Below are 9,780 nucleotides of genomic sequence, written 5' to 3'. Positions count from 1 at the left end.
TGGCCGGTCTCAGCCTCTTGGGGCCACTCACATTCCCTAGTTTGTGGCCCCTTCCTCACACTATTCTTTCCTGTTGATTCTGTCACCACATCCTCTACGACGGACTGATCATCCTGCTTCCCTCTTCTAAGGATCCATACATTAGGTCCACTCCGATAATCGAGGCCGATCTCTCAATTTCAAAATCCTTAACTTAATCACATTTGCACAGTCCATTTGACCATGTAAGGCATCATGTTCACAGGTTCGAAGGGTTAGGATGTGGGCATCCCTACCACACGTTAGCCTACCACACAGTTTAAATTTTGTGTACACTTGACATTTGAGTATTAAGTGTGAGTGTAAAATGTAAAGGAGAACAACTACTTGTACATGTAAGTATGAAGTGTAAATATAAAATTGAGAGCAGAACAATGGGAAGAAATTGAAGTACAGTTGACTCTTGAACAACAGGAAGATTAGGAGACACAAAGCCCCCAGAGAATCGAGAATCTGCATGTGACTTTTGACTCCCCCAAGTTTTTTTTTTTTTTTTAAGATTTTATTCACTCATTTGACAGAGTGAGGGAGCACAAGCAGGGGAGCAGCAGAAGGAGAAGGAGAAGCAGGCACCCCGCCGGGCAGGGAGACCAACATGGGGCTCGATCCCAGGATCATGACCTGAGCGGAAGGCAGATGCTTAACCATCTGAGCCACACAGGCACCCCGACTCCCCCCAAGCTTAACTACTAATAGCCTACTGTTGACTGGATGCCTTACTGATAACATAAACAGTCGATTATCACATATTGTATATGTTATATGTGTTATATACTGTATTCTTACAACGAAGTAAGGTAGAGAAAAGAAAATGTTACCAAGAAATTCATAAGGAAGAGAAAAAAATCTGTGTACAAGTGGACCCACACAGTTCAAACCCGTGTTGTTTAAGGGTCAACTGTAAATACAGTTTTCAGGTTTTCACTCAACAGTTGTTTAAGATATTTAAAGTGGTTTCCAGTGGATTTAAAGCAGTCATTGTTTTAAAGTGACAAAGCCAAGCACTCCATATGTATACATACACAATACTGCAGCTTGCTTATTCACTTTCCTCATCCAAAATGATATTCTGCTCTCTTGATAATGGCAAGTTACCCCTCTCCCCACTAGACTGTATCTTCTATGAAAAGTGACCTGAACCCATTCTCTCCCTCCTGTATTCCCTACGACTAGCAGAGAGCTAGCTAGAATAGAGGCCCAATGAGTTGTTTTGTGGTTGGCAGAATCCCAGTTTTGTTCATTTTTCCTTTTGTGAGGTATTCAAGGAAGGAGTTTCCTCCTACATCCCAGAGGTGAATTTTAATTAGTCCAAGACCATCATGGTAATATTCTCCCCCATCCCATTGACAATTAATTTAAGAATGGGCATGTGATTACTTCCAAGCAGGAGAAGTCCACCAGGGACTTTCTAGTGAAAGTTTTCCTTCCTGACAAAAAGATGTACAAGGAGAAATGTCATTTTTCTGAGTCTTGATGTGATTGTGTGAGGACATGGTGCCTGGCACAATGGCAGCATCTTGAAACCAGGCAGTCATGAAGCAAGGGGTCGCCCAGGAAGAAAAGCCACTGGTTCAGGATGGCATAGCAGGAAGACATAAAATATGTAGGCTCTTGATGAAATTATAGTTACTGAATTAACCAACCAGGAACTTCCCTACCACCAGAATTCTTGTTATATAAAATACTGAACTCCATCTTTTAAGCCACTTTTATGTGTATATTATGTTTTCTGCAGATGAAAACATCTTAACAGATATATTTGTTAGAGAAAAAAATGAATGGATGGATGGATGGATGAATGAGGTGTTGTTTCTTATCATGCTATGCAATTTTGTGCTAGACTTACCTCGTTTGTAAATGAGGAAGTTGAGAATGTGCTCTCTTATAACCCTGCCATTTATCTATCAATCTGTCCTTCACCAAGACATACAGATTATTAGCCCTCTAGCCACAAAATTACAATCAAAAGCTGGACTTAGCTGATATTTTACACGTGATGTGCTTTCCATCCTTCCAAATTCCATCCTTGGATCAGGTTAGAAAACCAGAAAATTGTATAAAACAGCTCATCAGTGTAGCCAACAAAAGAAACTTGTCTTCGTTAAGATTCATTTTAATATTTTGCCCTTTTCTTTAAATAAAAGTAAATTTTTGCTAAATGCAATAGCAAATTGTGCATATTGTTGATAACACTGAATAATTGTGATTATCAAACCCAAGGTTAGATTCCCACCTGAGCTATTTCTTTCGCTAGAAGTGCCACAAAAAGTGTATTTCCTTCAGAACCATCTTCCTCCTTACAAACAAAGAGAAGAAAACCTTAGAGACAAAGTTGAGATGGAAGCATAGAAATTATTTTGGCTTTTATGATTGGCAGACTTGTGTCTTCTTTTCCCATTCTGTTTTGACTTTACCATTTCATTATTTTTATTGTAAAATACCTTAAATAAACAGTTGGTGGGAAAGGCAATGTGTAGTACACACTTAAATAAAAATTTTAATACTTAAAATAATATGTTCTATTAATGTTATTTGATGTGGCTGCATGGCTAAAGCAAACATAATGAGACAAATGAATATAGTTTGTAAGAGCTGGGGCAGAAAGCTGCCTTTTTAGCCACCCAGAAACTTTCTTTAGTTTAGAGTCAAAAATGATATTTTTATTACAAAAGTAATATTTATTCAACAGATATTAAATAGCAAAAATAGAATATTAAAACATTTTGAAAGAAAAATCACACATACTCTATCAGGCAAAAATTTTTATCATTTTGGGCCTTTCTTCCTAATTTTATTTATACACTATAACATATATATATGTTTATGATGAAGTCGTGTGGACTGGCATAAATTGTTTTCTCACATTCTATACCACTTTTTTCATATTTTAAATATACTTCACTAATGTGATTTTAATGACTCAATAATTCTCTTTTTGGAGAGTAATTTTTAGCCAATTCCTTGTGATTGTACTGAAAAAAAGTAGATACAGGTTTAGAAGATTAAATTTTTAAAAGATACCATGTAAAAAGAAATAAATGAAAGAGTAAAAAGATACCATGTATTGCCAAACCTTAAGAAGTAAAGAAAGTAATAATCTACAGAAGTAAAGAGACTCAAGTCTTAACTGGGTCATCCAGAAATCAAACTGAAGAATTAATACCTACTATGTCAGTAACATTACAACAAGTAATTTCTTTATAGGAACTGATTAAATCTTACTGTAAAATAGTCATTTTTCAAAAAGAATGACCATAGAGCTGTAAATAAATACCTTTCCAACATTATCAGACCACCATAGGCATTTTATCTCATTAAAATGAATGAAGCCTCTACTTAAAATACATTACTATAGTTTCCATCCATACTTAAGTAAAGATGAGATGAGGATCAAATAAACCTTTTTCAAAGTACTCTTCAGTTTAAGGAATCTCCTGCTGGGAACTAATCTTCAAACCAGGCGTATTTGATAAATCTGGAAGGTACATTCACCATTAGAGACAGGTACCGAGGAATTCTTTTCTAAACTGTAGTTATAGCTGGTGCTCAGTGGGTAGAATAAATATTTGGTTTTATGCCCCATTACTCCTACATAGTGATGTGTCCACATCCTTTACTGCCTCTGATAACCTTTCCAGAAGAATTTTCGAATATGTGCTTTAGGTGAGACAGAAACTCTGAAAGTAATCTCCAGAAATACTAGCGTTTGCTGAACATGTGCATGTGTGTGTGTGTGTGTGTGTGTGTGCGTGTGCATGTGCGTGTGTGTGTGTGTGTGTGTGTGATGTGTTTTGCCACAGAAGCAGCAACAGATGAAATGCAGGAAGAATTTTATTAGAACCCCACCTTCTCAAAGTCTGACAATTTATTTCTCTTGGGAAAAAAGAGAGGAAGAAAGAATGTTTGACTGGGAACATATCACAAATCATTACCCTGCTCTGCTACATGTAAACTCTTGCTTTAATCATTCCTCACATTGCCAGATTAGAGAAAAACAAAATCAGATGTAAAACTCTTTATTCTAAGAATTCAAGCGTAAGTAAAGCAAATTTTATGTTCAGACCAAGTCCTTTCTTAGTTTGGATCTGAAATACTAATAGTAATGTCATCTCAAATTTAGTTATGTAATACCTAAGAACTCAAGAGCTCCCATACAACTGCACTGTTTACTTTCATATTTGTTTAGATAAGGTGGTGGCAGATGTTACAATACAAAGATGACAGAGAAAGAAACAGAAAGGGAGTTTATGATTTGAAAAACCTTGTGTCATTGAATTTTAGAGTTAAGGTCTAAAGTTACAACCTATTCACATTTTGTTCAGAGCTCTTCCTCAGACCAAATTTTCAGAAAATTTTCTGCCTCACAAGGCATAATCTGTTAGTGGTTCCAAACTAATGCTGAGGTTTGGATAGGCCCCAAATGACACCCCTTTGTCCAACTTCTGAGTCCAGAGTCACTGCATCTGGTTAGCTAGATTGTGAACTTCCAACTCTGTGAGAAGCTATTCAAACTCATACAGACCAAAGTGCTTACTATCCTCAGAGAGCCACATCTTCAAGAGAAGGAAAAAAGGAAGGACAGAGCTAGGCATGCTTAGTCCTTCCAAATCCACCAGCCTGAGAAGTTTCTTCATCCTGCAGAAGAAGTAAATGAGAGGGTGCAGAGAGTCTGGAATATTACGTTAATGATGCCTCCCCACAGAGAAACACCAAGCCAAGGGCAGAGGAGGTGGCCCCTAACCCCCTGTGAAAATTCTTTCTCATAAAAAGAACTTGACTATTATATTTAACAAATAATGTAGAGGCGCTAAAAGCAAAACATGAAAATATCAACCGATAAAAAGGAATTTTATCTTCTGTCAATAATCCATGAACTATGTCAAAGGAGTGAGTGGAACATTTTCTGTGACCACTTTTAAAAGCAAAATGGGGGAAATGAATTCTTCATATTATTGTTAGCAGTTTTGCTTAACAAAGAATAGTGACTCTAAGAGCAATGATACACAGCAAGAAGCTCTGTTTTTCTGGTGAGAATTTGGAAATGATTCAGGAAATACAGGCCCAGCTCTGGTGCTGTGGGAGCAGCTCTGGGAACCTGCATGCTTCGTGCTCGGACGTTTCCTCTCCCTGGCTCGAGACACTTCCAAATCTTATCCATTCTCATAAACCATTGCTAAATGTCTGTAATCACATTAAAGAGAAAAAGCGGAAAAGATTTTTACTAACTTTAGAGAGTGTGTTTGTTACAATCTGATGTGAAAACTATATGCTGTGTGTAAGGAAATGTACTCGAGGGGTGGAGTCCTGGGGGGAATTTCAAAGGCCAAGACATTCCCTCTCAAAATACCATGAGTTTGCCTCACCAAGAGACCTGGGGATGGTTTCACTGCCAATCCTCAATAAATGCCATAGGGACAGACACTGAATTGTGGCCACTAATGTGAAATGGAACAGCTTCTCATATGGGTAATTCTAGAATGTTCCAAAATGAGAAGACCAGGGATTTATTTGTTTATTTTGGTTATTTGGTTATTATTAAAGACAGTCCAAAATAATTTTTAGGAAGAGATAAAAAAAATGAGCGAATTAGCCAACCATTTTCGACTACTTCAAAGAGATCCAGCTTTAGTGATGAAGTACATGAGACAGATTTTTTTAGCATAAGCTTCAAGTTCTTCAAGCACATGAAGTCAGTTGCTTCTCCCTCCTCTGTACTGAGAATGGAGAACTTCACTCCTTGTACTGTTCTTCTTTAGGCCAACAACTAACTGCCCACCTTACCTGGAACACTGAGCAAAGAACTGTCTTCTTTCTGCAGCATTGCATTCACTAATTCATTCACTCATTCATTTACTCACTTTACCCTGGGAGTCAGCCATACTTTGCATTCAGTTTCTGACTTTGCTGTTTAAGGACTGTGTGACCTCAGACAGGTGTCTTGCCTCCTCTGTGCTCATAAGTGTTCAACTCACAAGGCTGTTGTGAGGATATCATGGGAAATTTCACGGGAAGCGTGAAAGAGCTACTTAGCGCACGGTGAGCATCAATCTGGATATATTATTGTATTCATAAATATCGACCACACTACTAAGCCTTGTGAATTCAAAGATTATTAAGAAAGTATCCCTCCTCCAAGGACAGCAGGCAGGCAAGTGGCTAATCATAACATTATGTGAGGAAGTTGCGGGTGGTGGCTAGATCATAAGCACTGGGATCATCGGTCTGTCTGCTTCACTGCTTAATTCCCAGAATTTAGAGCAAGGACTGGCCATCATTATACAGAAAATAATAAGCACTTCTTAAAAACAAATGCATAAGTGAATTAGTGCCTGAATTATTGGACGAATGAATTACAGAGAAATGTACACACTACTACGGATGCACCAATAAAAGAACAATTCATTCCTCAGGATAAGTGGAAGTAAGGTGTGGATTTTTGTTTGGTAAGAAGAGATGAAAAGGGTCAAGCCTCTTGTGCATTGGTTAAGAGTTTGGGCCGGGGAGGGAAAGGTTGCTGAGGTACTGAGTAGAGAATTGCCGGGTTGTACAATTCGGGCGGGGTATTGGAATTTGGAGATATAACAGGATCGAAAGCTCAAGGGTCAGAAGGAAGATGACACTTGTTAGGGCCTGATGGAGCATGGGCATACGGGACAAAGATGAGGGAAAAGAAGAAGAAGAAGCAGAGGTCAGCTTGAAATATACCATGAAGTCCTGCTATGAATTCTGAGGCATTTGGACTTCATCCTGCAAACAGCAGGGATCCACGGGCATATTCTAAGGAAGGGAGACACATCTTCGGTTCTGACAGTGCTTTTGTGTTTAAAAGTTGTAGGACTTTCACTATGCAACTTTGCCCCCCACAAATTCGGTGTCACAAATGAAAAGGCTACCATTTATGCCTTCTGTCTAAGTCCTGCCCCAGGCATGTGTACATGAGGCGTTTCCCATTTTATCTTGTAACATCTAATGCCAGCAACTTTGAAGTAAGCATGCTTTCTTTCAAGTTGCTTGGTATGCTTAATTCTGTGGTTACCTGATAAAGTACCCAATGTTGTAAAGTTTGGAGCTTATTTCTTAACATTGTAGATAAATCAAAAGAAGAACCCTCACAGTTTCGGATGGGAGTTCATCAGGGGAAGGTTTTTCCAAGAGTCAAGGTTTAGGTACTGAATATAATGCAGTGAATCCATTTTATTCATGTTATTAAATGGAAAAAAAATATGTATCTGGAGAAGAAAATCCAATTTAAAGGTTTCAGAGATCTGATATCTCCTTAAAATAGTGCTGGCTACAATACACTCTCTCACTGAAGGAATATTTATTTGCCTCATGAATCTTGGCCCTCTGAAGGAAAATGGCAGTCCTGAAATATAATTTAGGACTGCAGAAAAAGTGAACTGACGAAAAAAGTTGAAAGCTGGGATGTGTTATGTAGAGATCTTAGAAAATAGAATACAAAGAACGAAGTCAGATGTCCAGGATTTTAGACTAATAACTCATGTTGGAAAAGAGGAGTACAAAATTATCCTTCAGAATTTTAGAAGTAAAACTTGATCTTGTGTTTAATATACAAAGCCTTCTTGGCCCTAACACATCTTTCCTATATCCCCATTTACAGGACAAGAGAGTTCAAGCTGTTTATGGCAGGAATGTCTACCTTTGGGCTTTTTAAACCAGGTTCAAACCAATCCCAATCTCTTTCTTAGGTCTTAAAATAAGATCAAACAGTGCAAAATTCCCTTACTAGTATTTAAGCCCAGTTGCCTCTGTCCAGATGACTCCTATAATCCAGCCAGGCAGAACACCTCACCCTGCTGTTCCTGCTGCTTTTCTGCGTGTCCTTTGATTGTAAGTAATTATCTCCAGCTGTCCCTGCACCCTGGCCGCCCCTCCTTTAACTCCTAAATGTCCGGCCTTAGAGACTGCCACGCCGGAGGAAACTCAGACTCCTGAGTATCATTCCATGAGCCGCTTGAGCACCGGACATAAAAATAAATACATTTTGGCATCTAGATGGTGCCGTGTCCTGAGAATTTTTCCCAAGGTCCCGAAGTACTTTGAATGTGCAACATCAAGAGCAAGAGAAAAACTTCCCAAGGAAGCCTTCCCAAATTCTAGCTCAGTACACTTTCCCAGATGATGATGTGCCTACGTCCAGCCACTTTTATGTTGACAGGAAAAAAATCGTCTAAAGGAATCTTTTCTTTTTTTCCTTCACATTTCGACCTTCATTCTTTTTAAAATGATTATCTGTGATTTGTGAAACATTAATTAAGGTTGGAGCATTATCTCTAATCTTTGTGTTGGTCTTTGCACCGAGAGGCAAAAAGAGACAAATTTTTCATGGAACTAGTGGGTAAATCTTGTATGTATGCATATTTACATAGGAGCAAAATGGGGGAAATTCTAATCTTTCTCAATTTTCACACTTGGAATTATCTACCCTAGTTGGCAGATGCCTTATTTCTCAATTTTAACTTTAAGAAGTTTATAAAGAATTCCTGGTTTGCATAGGCATTAGTTGTGAAGATAATATTTTTTTATAAAGCAAAATGATCAAACATCATTAATTGCATCACAATATTTGGTGAGAGGCCTTGACTACAAATCTCAAACAACATAGAGGCAGACAGCTTCAAGAGAAACCTTGAGTTGACTTGCACGGTGGATACCCTGAGAAGCTGGTGGTGCCTTTGTTTCTTCTGGATAGAGGTTTATGGCAGGAGGGGGAAAAAAAGACATCCTTGAGATTAATAATAAATCCAGATTACTTCTAATGTAGTAGAGTTATCTATTATATTCAAAAGTTTGCATTTTGCCCTTTTCAATTCAAACGAATGCCTAAAGTGGGTTTAAGAATGAAAGTCTCCCTTTGGCATCTGGTGATAAGAGTTCCCATCTGAATCTCCCAATAATGTAACATTTTGTTCCTTTAGATTTAGACAAATAATCACATAGATGTGCTTCAAATGGGGGATAAGACTTGAACTGAAAGGGCATCACACAGAAAGCTCTTAGGGGGTTGGACTCAGACCTGTCCTCTGTCATCAAGTGGCAGGATTAAGCAGAAATTATCACAGAGTCAGGTTTGACCTCAGTAAGAATCAGAAGACCTGGATTCAGAGTATTCTCCTTCACTGCTGGTGGGAGAGATGATCAATATCATCTTATTGAAATGCAAGCTGGAAATCTGTAACAAAAACCTTTAAAAATGATCCAGAAATTCTGCTTTAGGAACTGGCCCCATATAAACATCCAGTCATGCACACAACAATGTATCTACAAAGGTATTCTTTGAATGTTACACCACTCAAAGTGTTACAAAAAACAAGTACACATCCAACAATATGGAATTGGCTGAATAAATGACACACTTTTTAAGTTGAAATACTATATTGCCAATTAAGCATCATCAATGAAGAACCATACTTCTCAACATGAAAAGATATTAACATTATATATTTTATGAAAAGTCACTAATTTATAATAAATAAGTATGCAGAATATGATTCCAATGTAAGAGAATATGTCTGTACTAGAGTTCCCAGCCTAGTAACTCAGGGCATGGCTCTATTGTAAGGTAAGTCAAGTATGAGTCACCCCCAGCACTGAGGCTGGTGACCTTGAGAAAGCTGGGTAATTTCTCTAGGCCTCAAGTTTCTCACTGGTAACCATAGATAAGAACATTACTTACCTTCCACAGTCATTGTCAAGGCCAAACTGGTTTAATCCATGTGA

The sequence above is a fragment of the Callorhinus ursinus genome, unplaced genomic scaffold (genome assembly GCF_003265705.2).
Source record: "Callorhinus ursinus isolate GAN/ISIS: 27379988/994484 unplaced genomic scaffold, GSC_fseal_2.0 scaffold5, whole genome shotgun sequence".
Taxonomy (NCBI): domain Eukaryota; kingdom Metazoa; phylum Chordata; class Mammalia; order Carnivora; family Otariidae; genus Callorhinus; species Callorhinus ursinus.
This window is presented reverse-complemented; position numbering follows the sequence as displayed.